The sequence below is a fragment of the Rhinopithecus roxellana genome, chromosome 2 (assembly GCF_007565055.1).
Source record: "Rhinopithecus roxellana isolate Shanxi Qingling chromosome 2, ASM756505v1, whole genome shotgun sequence".
In the NCBI taxonomy this organism is placed as follows: domain Eukaryota; kingdom Metazoa; phylum Chordata; class Mammalia; order Primates; family Cercopithecidae; genus Rhinopithecus; species Rhinopithecus roxellana.
In genome coordinates, this window is record NC_044550.1 from 92,591,657 (window position 1) to 92,611,268 (window position 19,612).

The window sequence follows — 19,612 nt, forward strand, 5'->3', positions numbered from 1 at the left end:
GTGGCGGGTGCCTTTAGTCCCAGCTACTTGGGAGGCTGAGGCAGGAGAATTGCTTGAATCCAGGAGTTGGAGGCTGCAGGTGAGCCAAGAGCATGCCACTGCACTCCAGCCTGGGCAACAGAGCAAGACTCTATCTCAAAAAAAAAAAGAAAGAAAAAGAAAAAATATTTAGCTGGGGAACAAACAAAATCCAAAAATGAGCATGAATTGATACATTAGACAAATTTAGATTTAAAGAAAAGTGAACATTTTTAGGTATATCAAGCTTTACATGATAACCAATTATATTGTTAACTAATATTTGTGTTTCAAAACAGGTAAAGTAACAAAAGAAAAAATACCACTAAAAATCCAATTCCCCTTCATAATGAAAGATATCAGTACACTGATCTCTTTAAGTGATAGATCAAATAAGCAAAAATGTAAATTTAATTTAGACATTTTTAAAAACAAAAATTAAACTTGATCACCCAAAAGTTAAATATAAAAAATTAAATCACAAAATTAGAAAATACACAAGCTTTTCAAGCACATGCAACTTTAGTAAATATTGACTATGCACTAGGACTCAAAATATATTAAAACTGGAGATTTTAGACTAAGACTTTTGTTACAATTTTACCTTTAAATTAGAATTTGCGAACAAAAATGTGACAAGTGAAAAGAAAATTCTATAATTGAGACCTTTGAAAACATCTAAATATTTTGTGAGTCAAAGTAGTAATAAAGTGTAGCTTATAAAATAATCAGAAGTGAATATTTTTAATATGAAATGTCAAAACATTTGTGAGATTAGTAAAGTGTTTGGTACAGAAAGTAAAATGCATAGTGCCCAAGGCTAAGATTTAAAAATATGTATGTTTAGTGAACTAAGCTAAGCATGCAGCTTAATCAATTTATAAAACTCTAATGTGATATATTCGAATAAATAAAATATATGAAAATATTTTTGAGACTATAAATTAGTAAATCCTAAGATCTAGCTAGAATACAGAATATCAACAAAGGTAAAAGATATTTCATGGAAACAAATGAAAAAAATAAGCTTTATAAGTCATTAATCAAGAAAAAAATAAAAGAAAAAGCATAAATAGAAATTAAGAAAGGAAAGATGCCATTACTGTAAAACCATGGTGAGTAGAAATATAACTAGAGTTCAAAATAAACTTATTGCCCAGTTATAAAATCATTCAGTCTAATAGATAATTTTCTTTACAAATAATTCATAAAACTGTAAAAGTTCTTTATCAAACTGACAAAGGAAGAAATAGAACAAAAAAATGACATTTGCCTGTTGGTTTCTCCAATTTTGGAAGCAATTGTTTGCCTCGTGACCCTACCTCTCCAACAGGAAAAGAGTTGTTGATTTTTCAGTTTGTTCAACTTTTTGTTTGCTGTTAGGACACAATGGTGATTTCTAGCTTTTTACATGTCAGGCTAGAATAAAAATTGTTATTATAACAATTATTTCAGAATAGGGAAAATTTGAAAATGACTTATATGTTCACCAAAACAAGAATGAATAAAAGAAATATTTATACAATAAAAAAACAATTAATTTGATTGAACTCTCCTTAACATACAGGTGGGAAAGATCTCAAACTTATAAGTGGAGTGTGACATAGTTTATTTATATTTCAAAAGCATTCAAAACAATATTCCATATTACATAGTTCATATGCATGGGAATCCTAAGTGTAAAATGTGTTTAATTATGATAAAAACTAAATTAACGTTTGTGATGTCCTTTGTGAGAGAGAAAGAAAAATTCAGAAAACTTCAACTAATAATTGTAATATTTTATCATTAACTTGGTTGGTAAATATGTAGGTACTCACTATATTATTATCTATTCCTTTTACTTTATATAATTTCTTAAATAAAATAAAAAAGTATAAGTCCTCTACAAATTGCTCTTTAATAAAATTAATTATTAAATGAATTTTTAGTACATATTTGCTGTTTCACTGGTAAATAGAAAAGGAATAGATTTGTATTAGAAAATAAAGAGTTGCAACAAAGAGACGATAAACATATCAGAAAACTAGAAAAAGGAGGAAACTAATGTTTTTGCCTTTAGGAAGTGACAAAATATTACAAGGTAAGAAACCTAGGTAGAGATGTTTAGTTTCAAACATCCTAGGTTCACTATAGACTATTTGGTATCAGAAGTGACTGCTGGATCTGGACAATATCTAGGATAATTTTTCTGGCTACTGATTTTCTTGTATAGAGTAGTGATGGGAGATAGCATGTGAAGTACAGAACTCATCTAAAATGTCACATTTGAAAATATGAGTTGTTGATGCATGAAACTGACAAACATGGAAGGTATATTTTGGGGATACATACATTGTGAGCATTATGACCTCAATAGGCCATCTCTTAGTAGGTGAATTGAAGAGTCATAAGGCCATTTTCCTATTCATGATTGAGTTTTGGATTTTCAGAAATTAGGATTTTTTTTTCCCCGATCCCATTATTTTGCACTAAAAGTTCAATAAATTTCACATAGTCCTAGGGCACATAACCAAATTCAGAATCAATTTTATATTTCCTTGATGACAATTTATCATGTAACTATCTTCTAGTCCTACTCATCTTGCTATGTTTTAAGACTGTACTTTTACTATCTCAGATTTTTATGTACATATAAATAGAAAGCACATAAGGTATCCTATTTCATAAAATTTACCTACTACCTGAGCAAGCACAAACTATCTAATTCTGAAAGTATTTTTTGTTTGTTTGCTTCTATTTTAGTTTCAGGAGATACACGTACAGGTTTGTTACATGAGTATATTGCATACTGGTGGGGATTGGGCTTCAAGTGTACCCATGACCCAAATACTGAACATAGTACTCAACAGGTAATTTTTCAACTCACCCCTTTCCCATCCTTCACTCTTTTGGAATGCTTAACATCTATTATTTCCATCTTTATGTCCACGTGTACTCATTGTTTATTCCCCACGTATGAGAATGTGCAGTATTTGACTTTCTGTTTCATTTGTTGATCCTTTATGTCATTTTTTGTTTTAATTTTGTTTAGTTATGCTCTGATCTTTGTTATTTTTTTCTTCTAAATTTGGGTATAGTTTGTTTTTATAGTTTGTTGAAGTATGACACAACATTGTTAATTTGAGTTCTTTCTTTCATTTCGATGTAGGTGTTTAGTGCTATAAACTTTCCTGTTAGCCCTGCTTTTGTTGAATCTCAGTTTTAGTATGTTGTGTCTCTATTTTCATTCATTTTAATTTATTTTTAAATTGCTGCTTTATTTATTTTATTTTATTTTATTTTATTTACCAAAAAGTCATTCAGGAGCAAGTTGTTTAGTTTCCATGTACTTGTGTTTTTTGACAGTTAATCTTGCTGTTGATTTCTAATTTTATTCTACTGTGGTCCAAGCAAATACTCATGACTAAGTTTTTTTAATTTCTTAAAACTCGCTTTGTGGCCAAGCATATGGTCAATTTTTGAGAACGTTCCATGCACAGATGAGAAAAATGTACTTGCTTCAGTTTGGGGGTCCATTTGTTTTATAGCCCACTTTAATTCCAGACTTTCTTTGTTGATTTTCTGGCTCAATGACCTGTTTGGTGTTGTCAGTGGTGTGCTGAAATCTCCCACTGTTACATTCTTGTCAATTTGTTTTCATGGGTCTGGTAGTATTTGGTGCATAAATCCAGGTGCTCTGGTGTTGGGTTCATATACATTTAGAATAGTTAAATCTTCTTATTGTATTGAACGATTTATCATTACATAATGGTCTTGTCTTTTTTTTTAACTGTTGTTTGTTTAAAGTCTGTTTTGTTTTATAAAAGAATAGCTACTTCAGCTCATTTTTGTTTTCCTTTTACATGATATATCTTTATTCATCCCTTTGAATCTGTAAGGTTTTTTTAGTCATTAGATAGGTCTCTTCTAGGCAGCAGATCATTAGGTCTTGTTTTTTAATCCAATTTGGCACTCTATATTTACTACATTGAGCATTTAGACCGTTAAATTCAGGGTTAATAATGATATGTGAGGTTTTATTACTTTGATAGTTTTGTTAGCTAGTTGCCTTGGAGTCTGAGTGATGTTATTGCTTCATAGGATCTGTTAGTTTTGTACTTGTGTATTCTTTTATGATAGCAAGCATTATCCTTTTGTTTCCCTGTTTAGAACTCCTTTGAGTATTTCTTGTAGGGATGGTCTAGTCATGACGACTTCCATTAGCATTGGTTTGTCTGGGGAAAACTTTACTGATCTTCAGTTATGAAGCTTAGTTTGACAAGATATAAAATTCTTGTCTGACATTTCTGTTTTCTTTAAGGAAGCTAAACATAAGCACTCAAACTCTTCTGGTTTGTGATACTTCTTCTGAAAAGTCCACTGTTAGTCTGATGGAATTCTCTTTATAGATGAATTGATGCTTCTCTCTGGCTTCCTTTAAGACTTATTCTTTCATGTAGACCTTGTACAGTGTATTAGGCTGTTTTCATGCTGCTGATAAAGACATATCTGAGACTGGGCAATTTACAAAAGCAAGAGGTTTATTGTACTTACAGTTTCACATGACTGGGAAGGCCTAACAATCATGGCAAAAGGCAAGGACAATCAAGTCATATCTTACACGGATGGCAGCTGGCAAAGAGAAAGAGCTTGTGCAGGGAAACTCTCCCTTATATTACCATCAGACTCATGAGACTTATTTATACGAAAACAGCAGGGGAAAGACCTGCCCTCATGACTCTGTTACCACCCACCAGGACCCTCCTATAACATGTGGAAATTCAAGATGAGATTTAGATGGGGACACAGCCAAACCATATCATATAGTCTGATGAGTATTATCCTTGGTAATGTTCATATTACATAGTATCTCTCAGGTGTTTTCTGAATTTCTTATATCTGATGTTTACATCTCTAGCAAGATCAGGAAACTTCATCCATTACTCTCTTACATGTGTTTTTAAAATGTCTTCCTTTTTCTTATCCCCAAGAAATGCCTGTAAGTCATAGGTTTGGTTACTTTATATAATTCCATATTTCTTGAAGGCATTGTTTGCTTTTTTAAAAATTTTTTTATTGTTTTCCTGACTAGGTTAATTTAAGAGATCAGTCTTAAAGCTCTAAAATTCTTTCTCCTGCTCAGTCTAGGCTATCATTAAAGCTTTCAACTGTACCTTGAAATTTCATAAGTGAATTCTTCATTTCCAAAAGTTCTGTTTGTTTTTAAGATATCTCTCTCTTTATTTCCTGATTTGCTTTTGTGGTTTCCTTGTGTTGGTTTTGAAACTTCTCCTGAACCCTATTGATCTTTATTACAATCCACACTTTGAATCCCTTATCTGTTATTTTTGAATTTCCTTTTTGATTAAGGTTCATTATTAGAGAACTACTGTGGTCCTTTAGTTGGGTCACAGCTTTCAGATTTTTCATGGTGCTAAATATTCTTACACTGGTTCCTTTTTATTTGGCTTGCACTTCTTGTTGGTGAATTTACATTTTCACTTGGTTGGTTTTGTTCTTCCCTTCTTATTTTATTTTAATTTATTTTATTTTATTTTATTTTATTTTATTTCAACCCTCCATAAAGTTGTGACTGTAGAGTAGAGTATATTGGATAGAATATTTTGACTTTGCTTCTATAGCCCCTTGCATGTCTGTTGGCCAGTTTTATATTGGGTTGTGCTATTCAGCTGACAAACTAGTAGGTGGTGCTTGTGGGTAACAGCCAGCTATAGAAAAAACAGATTAATATATACTGGATCTTTGTTAGTCATGAGGTGCTCTCTGTTCTTTCAGATAATATGCTGGACAGTAGAATGACTGGTGCCCTGAGCTTCATTTTCAGTGATGGGGTTGTAGGGATGGTTTTGCAGAGCTGGGCCACCTGGTTTACATATGAATACCCAAATGATGAGCACAGTCACCAACCCTGACAGGGCAGCTGGGAAAGCTACTGAAAAAATGTGCTAAGGTCTCTGTGGAGGTTGAGGTGGCAGTGCCAGCTCCACATCCTAGATTGTCAGGAACATGATCTGTTTTCATAACACACCCTTGTCCCAGGGCTCTTGGCTCTTGGTTCAGACACACACTGTTGTCTACTTCCAGGCTACAGTGTAGATGAGAGCCATAGGAAATGACTGCCCTGAGGCACTCTGCAGAAATGATTTTGGGACAAGGACCTCTTCACTCAGCCCCATACAGGCATATTTGTGGCTTCCTGTTCTCCAATGAAGTAACACTGCTACTTTGTTTAAAGAAGTGAAGAAGCTCTACCTTTTGGCATGTGCAGGTGGGTGTCAGGTGTGGTGATTTCAGCTGATTTGGTTAGCCCATCCTCAAGCCCCAAGGGACTGATCAGGTGCAAGCAACCTTGGACTGAGCTAGGTGATACTCCAATTCTCAACCCCTCGATGGCCAACTGAACAGCATGTGCAAGTCCTGATGGGACTAGACAAATATCAGGATAGTGGACTTGTTCTCAGGGTCCAAGAATTCAGGTACTGGCTTGATAGGTAGGGTTGGGCTATTCCTCAGGTAACCAACAGAACTCTCAGGCAGGGGCAGGCAGAATGCTGAGCTGGTGGCAGAACGACAGAATGCTCAGGTGATTACAGGCCTATGTGGGCTGGGCTCTCAGAAGTGCTTTGGGCCACAGCTGAAATGGTCAGGTAGGAACAAGGTAGCTGCATTATAGGTCTTTCATTGGGAAAGTCAGGGTCACCTCAAGTGGAACTATGGAGTCTGGAAGCTGCAAGGTAAATGGATTGCTCACACTCACTCCCCCCACCCACCCACATAAGTAGCAATGCACTGTACTGTTAGGGCTACATTTAGGTGCATGGCCTACCAACTAACTCCCTCCTTGGCCCAGGGTTGGCAGCGACAACTGAAGCAGTGGCAGCAGGCACCGTGGGAGCCTAAGGGCATATCACCAGCTTCTGGGAGCTGGACTTTCAGAATAATGTTGGCCCATAGCACTACTTCTCACACGGGGCAAGATGGCTATGCTGGGGACTTGATGCTGAAGTGGGCAGACACTATTTAGTGAGGAGCAGGGGAGGCAGAGCTTTGTGTGGTATGTAGTCTGCATACTCTTCCATACGATGGCTGCAGTATCTGTTTTTGTGACACATGAAAACTCCTAGCTTCCTTGCTCCATCCCTGGCAGGGTGGCAGCAGCTGGCTCCAGGCTGCTCAGGAATCAGATTACTGTGGGGTTCAACAAAGGCTCTAGCAGTGCCCCTGAAGAGTCTCCAAGCAGCTATCTGTTGGTCTGGAGGCCTGTGAGGTCCAAGGGGTCTACTCTGTGTCTGGGATTGTAAATGTCCATGGTGGAAGTGTGGAACCCTAGAGGTCTCTTCATCGCTCACCCCTTCTCCACATTAGGAAGCCTCTCCGAGCTCCATGCTGGCCCCAGCTCAGCAGGCTACCAGGCTTCACTTTCCTCTGCTTTCCATGATCTTGTCACTTCTCCAATTGATTCCAATGTACTTTTTAAGACGATCTCCTTGAAGTGCTAATATTTACTTGCTGTTTCGATTCATCTCCAGGAGAGAGGTGCCCATTAACTGCTTCTAGTCAGTTTCTAGTCAGAAACGAAAGTGTTTTTTATAGCAGATCAAATTTATAGCAAAAATATATATTTATTATGAATAAAATTGATAGGTAATAATCAGAATTTCAAACAAAACAACCCCATTTTACAGCAAACAACATTAGAACCTAGCACTCCCAGATCATTCTGTCATACATCATTTCCTAAAAGAAACAATAAAAATAAAAGGTCACTCCTGGGCACACACAACACATCTAATTGAAAAGTTCTTATAACATATTTAAACCCAAATACATAGTACAGCACATCAGCTGTACATGCTCGAATACAACATAAACAATATCTAATAATGAAACTTAAAGTTTAGCCCTGGAGAGATCATTTATTTTATGTTTTTTTAAGAAAAGAAATTCACTTAGATATGGTATTTCTAATAAATGGCAGTAATACATTTGAAATTATATGTTTTAATTTCTCCACATTAAATTATAAATTAATGTCTTTATATAAAGGCAAAAATTCTTTCTATAATTAACATATTTAATAACTTAAAATTTCATTTTAATTGCCTGATTTATAGTTATTTCCATAAATCTTGGCTTGTTGGAAATGGATGGTTAAATTTTTACTGCAAAACCTGAAATTAGTGTCTTATAAACTGATTTCACAAATTTAAAATATTATAAAAACCTTTAGGATAGATAAAATTAATTATGTACATTAATATTTTTCAAAGTAATTGCTCATTTAAAAGTATATGTTATTTCAAAAATTGGGAGGGTTGAGGGTAAAAAATTTATTAAATGATGTAGGATTGGAGGCAGAAGTCATAAATAAGAAAATGTTTCACCAATAGTAATGAAAAATAATGCTTATAATTTAAAATTAACACAACACCTGGACAACTTTAAGGATAAATATATAGCAAAAGTGGATTTTTAACATATATTTATTATTTAGAGAGTCAGCATAGTACAGTTTATTAAGGAATTCAGGACCTCACATATCCTGACAATTCAGTCATCAATATACTGACTGTTAAATGGGAGTATAAAATTTACTTCATAGGATTTTTATAAGTATTAAAAAACTTAATGTCTGGAAAGCACTAAACGGTTTTTAGCAAAGAGTGCACGCTTCAGTTAATGTCAGATGTAATGCAGAATGTGTTGTTCTGATTTGGTAAATGAAGTCATGTCTTTAAAATAATACCTCTTCCTATAAAGGTACCCCTTTATAGGGTACAAGGAGGCTATGTTTTGATGCTTAAAGAGTTCTGCATTTTTATTGTGGTGGCAGCCACATGAACCTTGAGTGATAAAATTATATAAAACTACAGACACACACACACAATTGAGTGTATATAAAAACTGTTAAAATGTGGATAATGTCTACAGATTGTATCAATGTCCATTTCTTTGTTTTGATATTGCACTATAGTTGTGTGATTTTATCATTGGGGGAAGTTGGGTGAATAGTATATGTCAGGTCTCTGAGCCCAAGCCTGTACATATTCATCCAGATGGCCTGAAGCAAGTGAAGAACCACAAAAGAGGTGAAAATGGCCGATTCCTGCCTTAACTGATGACATTACCTTGTGAAATTCCTTCTCCTGGCTCATCCTGGCTGGAAAGCTCCCCCACTGAGCACCTTGTGACTGCCACCTCTGCCAGTCAGAGAACACCCCCCTTTGACTGTAATTTTCCACTACCTACCCAAATCCCATAAAATGCCCCCACCCCTATCTCCTTTTGCTCACTCTCTTTTTGGACTCAGCCCGCCTGAATCCAGGTGGTTACAAAGCTTTATTGCTCCCACAAAGCCTGTTTGGCAGTCTCTTCACATGGACGTGAGTGAAATTTGGTGCTGTGACTTGAATCAGGGGACCTCCCTTGGGAGATCAATCCCCTGTCCTCCTACTCTTTGCTTCATGAGAAAGATCCACCTACCACCTCAGGTCCTCAGACCAACCAGCCCAAGGTATATCTCACCAATTTTAAATCGGGTAAGCGGCCTCTTTTTACTCTGTTCTCCAACCTCTCTCACTATCCCTCAACCTCTTTCTCCTTTCAGTCTTGGAGTCATCTTTCAATCTCTCCCTTCTCTTAATTTCAGTTCCTTCCCTTTTCTGGTAGAGACAGAGGAGACGCATTTTATCCATGAACCCAAAACTCTGACGCAGGTTACGGACTCGGGAAGACAGTCTTCCCTTGGTGTTTAATCACTGTGGGGACACCTACTTGATTATTCACCCACATTTCAGAGGTGTCTGATAACCATGGGGATGCCTGCCTTGATCCTACACCCTTAGTGGCAAGCACCACTTTTTTGGGGGGTAAGCACCACCCACCCCTTCTCTCCGTGTCTCTACCCTTTCTTTTCTTTGGGCTTGCCTCCTTCACTATAGGCAAACTTCCACCCTCCATTCCTCCTTTTCTCCCTTAGCCTGTGTTCTCAAGAACTTAAAACCTCTTCAACTCACGCCTGACCTAAAACCTAAATGCCTTATTTTCTTCTGCAATGCTGCTTGACCCCAATACAAACTCAACAATGGTTCTAAATGGCCAGAAAATGGCACTTTCTATTTCTCCATCCTACAAGACCTAGATAATTTTTGTCATAAAATGGGCAAATGGTCTGAGGTGCCTGATGTCCAGGCATTTTTTTACACATTGGTCCCTCCCTAGTCTCTGTTCCCAATGCAACTCATCCCAAATCTTCCTTCTTTCCCTACCACCTGTCCCCTCAGTCCCAACCCCAAGTGTTGCTGAGTCTTTCCAGTCTTCCTTTTTTACAGACCCATCTGACCTCTCCCCTTCTCCCCAGGCTGCTCCTTGCCAGGCCAAGCCAGATCCCAATTCTTCCTCAGCCTCCGCTCCCCAACCTTATAATCATTTTATCATCTCTCCTCTTCACACCCAGTCTGGCTTACAGTTTCATTCCGTGACTCCCCAACCTGTCCAGCAATTTCTTCTTAAAAAGGTGGCTGAAACTAAAGGCATAGTCAATGGTTAATGCTCCTTTTTCTTTATCCAACCTCTCCCAAATCAGTTAGTTTTTAGGCTCTTTTTCATCAAATATAAAAACCCAGCCCAGTTCATGACCCGTTTGGCAGCAACCCTTAGATACTTCACAGCCCTAGACCCTGAAGTGTCAGAAGGCCGTTTTATTCTCAATATGAATTTTATTACCCAATCCACTCCCAACATTAAATAAACCTTCAAAAATTAGAATCCAGCCCTCAAACCTCACAACAGGAATTAATCAACTTTGCCTTCAAGGTGTACAATAATAGGGAGGAGGCAGCCAGATGGCAACGCAATTCTGAGTTACAATTACTTGCCTCTGCTGTGAGATAAAACCCAGCTGCACCTCCAGCACACAAGAACTTCGAAATGCCTAAGCCACACATGCCTAAGCCACAGCAGTGAAGCATTCCTACAGGACTTCCTCCATCAGGATCTTGCTTCAAGTGCCAGAAAGCTGGCCACTGGGCCAAGGATTGCCCGCAGCCTGGGATTCCTCCCAAGCCATGTCCCATCTGTGCAGGGACCCACTGGAAATCTGACTGCCCAGCTCACCCGGCAGCCACTCCTAGAGCCCCTAAAGCTCTAGCCCAAGGCTCTCTGACTGACTCCTTCCCAGATCTGCTCAGCATAGCGGCTGAAGACTGACACTGCCTGATTGCCTCGGAAGTCCCCTGGACTATCACAGATGCCAGGCTTCATGTAACTCTCACAGTGGAGGGTAAGTCCATTCTCTGTTTAATTGATATGGGGACTACCCACTCCACATTACCTTCTTTTCAAGGGCCTGTTTCCCTTGCCCCCATAACTATTGTGGGTATTGACAGTTATCAAGCTTCTAAACCTCTTAAAACTCCCCAACTCTGGTGCCAACTTGGACAACATTCTTTCATGCACTTGTTTTTAGTTATCCCCACCTGCTCAGCTCCCTTATTAGGTAGAGACATTTTAACTAAATTACCTGCTTCCCTGACTATTCCTAGGCTACAGCCACACCTCATTACCACCTTTTTCCCTAGTTCAAAGCCTCATTCACATCCTCCCCTTTTATCTCCCCACCTTAATCCACAAATATAGGACACCTCTATTCCCTCTTTGGTGACTGATCATGCACCCCTTACTATCTCATTAAAACCTAGTCACTTTTACCCCGCTCAATGCCAATATCCCATCCCACAGCATGCTTTAAAATAATTAAAGCCTGTTATCACTTGCGTGTTACAGCATGGTCTTTTAAAGACTATAAACTGTCCTTTCAATTCCCTTATTTTACCTGTCCAAAAACCAGGCAAACTTTACAGGTTAGTTCAGGATCTGCGCCTTATCAACCAAACTGTCTTTCCTATCCACCCCGTGCTGCCAAAGCCATATACTCTCCTATCCTCAATACCTCCCTCCACAACCCCTCCACAACCCAGTATTCTGTTCTAGATCTCAAACATTCTTTCTTTACTGTTCCTTTGCACCCTTCATCCCAACCTCTTTTTGCTTTCACTTGGACTAACCCTGACACCCATCAGGCTCAGCAAATTACCTGGGCTGTACTGCCACAAAGCTTCATGGACAGCCCCTATTACTTCAGTCAAGCCCAAATTTCTTCCTCATCTGTTACCTATCTCGGCACAATTCTCATGAAAACACACATGCTCTCCCTGCTGATCATGTCTGGCTAATCTCCTAAACCCCAAACGCTTCTACAAAACAACAACTCCTTTCCTTCCTAGGCATGGTTAGGTACTTCCACCTTTGGATACCTAGTTTTACCATCCTGACTAAACCATTAGGTAAACTCACAAAAACAAACCTAGCTGACCCCACAGATCTTAAAACCTTTCGCCACTCCTTTCTATTCCTTAAAAACAGGCCTAGAAGCTGCTCTCACACTAGCTCTCCCTAACTCATCCCAACCCTTTTTCATCACACACAGCCAAAGTATGGGGGTGTGCAGTTGAAATTCTTACACAAGGACTGGGACCATACCCTGTGGCTTTTCTATCCAAACAACTTGACCTTTCTGTTTTAGCCTAGCCCTCGTGTCTGCGTGCGGCATCTGCTGCCGCCTTAATACTTTCAGAGGCCCTCAAAATCACAAACTATGCTCAACTCACTCTCTACAGTTCTCATAACTTCCAAAATCTATTTTCTTCCTCATACCTGATGCATATACTTTCTGTCCCTCTCCACTACCTCTCAGCAAGCCAAACTCATTGCCTTAACTCAGGCCCTCACTCTTGCAAAAGGACTATGCATCAATATTTATACTGATTCTAAATATGCCTTCCGTATCCCACACCACCATGCTGTTATATGGGCAAAAAGAGGTTTTCTCACTACACAAGGGTCCTCCGTCATTAATTCCTCTTTAATAAAACCTCTTCTCTAGGCTGCTTTACTTCCAGAGGAAGCTGGAATCATTCACTGCAAGGACGATCAAAAGGCATCAAATCCCATTGCTCTAGGCAACGCTTATGCTTATAAGGTAGCTAAAGAAGCAGCTAGAGTTCCAACTTCTGTCCCTCATGGTTGGTCTTTCTCCTTCTCATTGGTCACTGCCACCTATTCCCCCACTGAAACTTCCACCTATCAATCTCTTCCCAAACAAGGAAAATAGTTCTTGGACCAAGGAAAATATCTCCTTCCAGCCTCACAGGTCCATTGTATTCTGTTGTCATTTCATAACTTATTCAGTGTAGGTTATAAGCCACTAGCCCATCTCTTAGAGCCTCTCATTTCCTTTCCATCGTGGAAATCTATCATCAAGGAAATCACTTCTCAGTGTTCCACCTTCTATTTTACTACCCCTCAGGGATTGTTCAGACCCTTCCCTTCCCTACACATCAAGCTCAGGGATTTGCCCCTGCCCTGGACTGGCAAATTAACTTTACTTACATGCCCCAAATCAGGAAACTAAAATACCTCTTGATCTGGGTAGATGCTTTCACTGGATGAGTAGAGGCCTTTCCCACAGGGTCTGAAAACATCACCATGGTCATTTCTTCCCTTCTGTCAGACATAATTCCTCAGTTTGGCCTTTCCACTTCTATACAGTCCAATAACGGACCGGCCTTTATTAGTCAAATCACCCAAGCAGTTTTTCAGGCTCTTATTATTCAGTAGAAACTTCATACTCCTTACTGTTCTCAATCTTCAGGAAAGGTAGAATGGACTCATGGTCTTTTAAAAAAGCACCCCACCAAACTCAGCCTCCAACTTAAAAAGAGAACTCTGTCAAGGATAGAGCCCCAAAACTCGCCAACCAAGCAAGTAATTATGCTGAACTGCCTTGGTCACTCTCTAATTGGATGTCCTGGGTCCTCCCAATTCTTAGTCCTTTAATACCTGTTTTTCTCCTTCTCTTATTTGGACCTTGTGTCTTCCACTTAGTTTTTCAATTCATACAAAACCGCATCCAGGCCATCACCAATCATTTTATATGACAAATGTTCCTTCTAACAACCCCACAATATCACCCCTTACCACAAAATCTTCCTTCAGCTTAATGTCTCCTACTCTAGGTTCCCATGCCACCCCTGATCCCACTTGAAGAATCCCTGAGAAACATCACCCATTATCTCTCCATACCACCCCTCAAATTTTTGCTGCCCCAACACTTCCACTCTATTTTATGTTATTTTTCTTATTAATATAAGAAAACAGGAATATCAGGCCTCTGAGCCCAAGCCTGTACATATTCATTCAGATGGCCTCAAGCAAGTGAAGAATCACAAAAGAAGTGAAAATGGCCGGTTGCTGCCTTAACTGATGACATTACCTTGTGAAATTCCTTCTCCTGGCTCATCCTGGCTCAAAAGCTCCCCAACTGAGTACCTTGTGACTGCCACCCCTGCCAGCCAGAGACCAACACCCCTTTAACTGTAATTTTCCACTATCCTACCCAAATCCTATAAAATCCCCACCCCTATCTCCCTTTACTGACTCTCTTTTTGGACTCAGTTCACCCACACCCAGGTGATTAAAAAGGTTTATTGCTCACACAAAGCCTGTTTGGTGGTCTATTCACACAGACGCGTGTGAAAGTATACATTACCTCTCTGTACTAATTTTGTAAACCCCTGTGAGTCTATACTTGTATTAGTCCATTTTTTGTTGCTACAACAGACTGCCACAGGCTGGATAACCTCTAAAGGATAGAGGTTTACTTGGCTTATGGTTCTAAAGACTGGGAAGTCTAAGACTGGGCAGTCACATCTAGTGAGGGCCTTCTTGCTGTGTTATCTCATGGCAGAAAGATGGAAAGAAAGGTGAGCACATGCAAAAGAGAGAGATACCAGGAGCCCACTCTTGCTATAGCTAACCTGCTCTTGCAATAATAATATTAATCTAATCATAAGGACTTGACCATAATATACCAATTACTCCTCATTAGTCCCCACCCTTCAACGTTGTTGCACTGGAGATTGAGTTTCCAACACATGAATTTTGGGGGAACTCATTCAAATCACTGAAATAATGTTTTCAAAACAATAAGTTAAAAACAGAGTCTAGAAAAGTCACAAACACAATTCCAGTTTTCTGCGTCATTCATTATATTTGATACCTTATAGGAATAAGCCAGATTGGCTACTTAAATTTTGAGAGCCCAGTGAAAAATGAAACTTCAGAGGCCCTTGTACAAAACAATTAAGATTTTTAGGATAGCAACAGCAAGTACTTAACCAAGTGTAGTATCATTCCAAAGGTAGAGTTATGTGAAATTGACTATACGGGTCACATGACTGTAAAGCAGCCCCTGGCAGCATTTTGTTAAATAAGAAAACCAAAAAGTTCATCTGGATATGTGGATAAAATGAAAATATCTGAGATCATCAGAAACTTACCAGGGGATCTAGCTAAATCTGAGAACAAGTATTCATCCAGAAGATAAAGACAGACATTAAGTGCTGAAAACCTCCTTTGTGCTATGTAAATTACGATGTTTTGTAAACATTAACCCAAGTGGCTTTGACAACAGTGTCACTGATGCTCCATTTTACCCACAAGGAGTATATTGAAAGATAAAGGACATGGTAATTGCAGTCCCTTTGAAAAATTTCAATACCTTAAATTAGAGCAGATTTAGATAATATTTGATAACTTTTAAAACAAGTAATAATAATGCAATAAAGCCTCTTTTATGTAGTTTTCCTAGGGTTTTTTCCTCACTTTGCTTTTTGCATCTTGAAAGAAACTAATCTTGGATGTCTCTAATCATGAACTCATACACTTATCACTTTTCTTGCCATCAAATTATCTTATAAAGCTTACTCAGTAACCTGTTATATGATCAAAGTTAATTGTTAATAAATAATACATATTTCAAACATATATCAAAACTTCTAGATATACAAAGCCTAATCAGAATCTATTTAATAATGGAACATACATGCAAACCAATGATATGTGTGAATATATTTTTAAATATCAATATTAGTGAAGGAAGACTGTGAAGCAATGTGAGAATGAGTAACTCCAACTCAAACCTTTTTTTTCCCTTTTCTGAGCAGTAATGAATTTCAAATTCATTTCAGAAATACTGTTTTTAAAGATACAAACTTTACATCACCATACAGGATCTAATGAAATGTCACAAGGCATGAAAATGGATATACAATCACTTAACTAATTTACACTGTGAAATTCACTACAAAGGTAGCTTACTGTGAACATTAAGAGATACTTAGTTCCAAAAACATCAGAAAAGTCGTGTTAAATCAAGTTCAAGGACCACATGTTACCAGACTGAAGTATGTAAAAGTTAACATCTATAAGCCTACATATTGAATATGTAAGGAATACAGAATATATTGATCAACATTTCAAAGTTATTTTTAGCCAAAATTGTAAATATTTTTACTAAATTATATAAGTGACTTTATTAGTTTGTAACAAAGTATTTTATAATGTTATTTTATATCAAGTTATGATTTACAACATTTGTTAATATTGCTTACTTTTAACGTGACCTTCTCTAGCTTCTTTGCCAATCATTTTAGTGCTGGCTTAAAACCTGGATGATGAAACACTATGTACAACAAGCCGCCACCATACACACATGTTTACCTCGGTAACAAATCTTCACATGTACCCCCAAATCTAAACTAAAAGTTTAAAAAAAGAAACTTGTTCACAGAAAAACGAATGTTGTGAACTATTTAAATTGTAAAAATAATGACAGGGTATGTTTACAATTTTATACTTGTGTGTGTGTATAAATTGAGTGTTTCTGACAATGGCATTTTTAGCAATGTCATTTAGGGGAAAACAGATGGATCTACAACTGGGCTCTTTAAAATTACAGACAATAGTTTCCCAGCAACTGCTCTAATGTCTGCCTCCTCCGCCACTCTGCTGCTCACGGGGTGCAGACCTGTCATCTCCTCCATCTTCCCTTCCACCTCGCAGGAATTCACAAGTTGGCCTAACACGCAGAACATGTGTTTGGAAGGAAAGACTGAGACTTGGAACGCTGGCTTCTCCCAGAACGCCATGCTTTAACATTAGTATATAATTTGTATCTGAATGTGCAGCTACCATTTTCTCTAAGTGTATTGCTTTCAAAGGGAACGTTTTATTAAGTGCAAGTTAAGTCCTTCTCTCTGAGTATTTATATATACAGTATATATACATACATAAGGCTATATGTATACATATATATGGCTATGTGTAAATCTATCTATTATATATCAAGGATGATTATGTGTAAATATATTTATTATGCATCAAAGATGTGTGTGTGTGTGTTTGCATAAAACCAAGAGAAATTAGTAAGAAAGCTGTCGTCATTTCCTAAAGGAAAATGGCTCAGCAGATCAAGCCGGAAGTGGAAGAGTGGGTGGCTTCTGGGAACAAAGGACCACACCTGAGCCTGGGTTCTGGTCGATAATAATCCTGCAAGTCATTCCTATGTCCTCAACAAAACCAGGGCAGCTGAAGATGTAAAAATTAACAGTGAGACAGTTGTAAAACCAGCTTCAATTTCAGAGGAGGTACTGTTGAATTTAATCAATAAACTGAAAAATGATGATAATGTAGATAGCCTCCTTATTCAGGGGCCCATTCCAGATCACATCGATGAGAGAAAGATCCCTAATGCTGTTTCTCCAGACAGGGATGTTGATTGCTTTCATGTACTTAATGTTGGGCAAATGTGTTCTCACCAGTATTCCATGCTACCAGCTCCCCCAGAGGGTATGTGGGAAATGATGAAGTGAACTGGCATTCCAGCTCTAGAGGAGAATGTGATTGTAGTTGGGAAATTAAAAAAATGTTGGGATGCTCATTTTAATGTTATTAAACACAGATGGGGCACAAGAAAGTCCTGGAGGTGATGCCACTGTTACAATATCTCATCAGTACACTCCCACAGAGCAGTTGAAGAAAAATATAATTCTTGCAGATATTGTAGTATCTGCCTAGGCATTCCAAATCTGATCACAGCAGTTATCAAGGGAGGAGCAGCAATCATTGACATGAGAATATATAGAGTTCAAGGTCCCCAAATTGCTAAACTTAAGTTGGTTGGAGATACGGACTTTGAAGGAATCACAAAAAAGCTGATTACATCACTCCAGTTCCTTGGGGTGTTGGTCCCAGGACAGTTGTGATGTTAATGAAGAATATGATTTTTACTGCCAAAATATTGCTGAAGGTTGGAGAGCAGTAAATGCTGAAGTCTAAAGAGCTTGTAGTAACGACTCATTAACTATTGTATCTTCTGTGTCATGAACAGCACTCTAAGTCAGTTCAAGAAGCAAAGCAGGTCAGCAGTATTTTTTGCTTCTTTTATACTAAAATAGATTAAAATGATAATTTGTATTTATTGAAACCGTAAGTGCTTCAGTGTTTGTGCACATAACTCTGCAATACCTCACCAGGGAACATTCCAGTATCATGCAGGATTATGTGATCTAGTCAAGAGCAGCCGTTGACCTAGTTAGTAACATGGGAGTCACTGTCACATTGAGAATGGATGCTTAACTTTGTCAAGCCACTTCAGTTAGAAATTGGCCTTTCCTAGGACTACATTTTTCAAGTGCTGTTCCAATAAGAGCCAATACTCATTCTACTTTCCAAACCTTTTCAGTTCAACTGCTCAAACCAAAAGAAAAATGTTTCTGGAGAAAATTAGGGAAAAGGTGTAAAGAAAAAAAAGGTAGTAATCGAGTAGAAACACATTAATTTATATATATATGTTATATATATATAAGTTATAGATAGATAGATAGATAGATAGATAGATAGATAGATAGATAACCAGATTTATCTAAGTAGAACCGAATTGGCTAGGGAAGAAGTTGAAATCAACACTTGCAAGTTGAAAAAATGTTGATAATTTTCCTGAGCTGTCTTTTTGTGACTTAGTCATTGGGGAAATGTTTGGAGTTGTTTTATTTGCTATTAGTCCTCATTTAGGTATGTTTCTCTTAAGTGTGTGATCTCTCCATTTCAGTTTTCTAGGATTAAAAGGCTTGTTTCATAAATTATTCATGTTTATTATCCTATTTGGTTTTTGCTATATATTTAAACTTCGTTGTTAAATTTTTGTATTGTTAGGGGAAATTTGTATAGCTTCTTCGAAATTTTTAAAACTTATTTCTGAAAAACAAACTCGGCTTGATAATCATTTGAGCAGCTTGTATAAGTCTGCAACTTATTTTTCCACCAAAGAGTTGTCAGCACCCATCTGTTTTTCAGTGATGTACCCCATTGCCTTTCTCAAAAGACTTTTAAAAGCTGGAACTAATATTGAATTCTTTTCCGACTTTCTGAGTAGATGGTTTTTTAAAATGTTTTAATACACACACACACACACACACACGAACAAATGAAGTGCAGACAATACATTAAATAAGCAATAAATAAAAGTACTATAAATACATATTGTATATATCTTTGCCTGTTAATGAATATATAAATTAATTGCCATTATTTTGACCAACATAGCTTTCCTTTTAGAAATATACCATGATTAATTTAATAAGTCTCCTATTGAAAGACATTTCAGTTGCTTTTGGTTTTTCGGTGATATAAA

General features: G+C 37.6%; 1 pseudogene; it reads left to right on the forward strand.

Moving 5' to 3' along the window:
* The window catches only part of LOC104672213, a 176,756-nt pseudogene extending 158,473 nt beyond the window's left edge, over nt 1-18,283 (forward strand).
* The last annotated feature ends 1,329 nt before the right edge of the window (nt 18,284-19,612 follow it).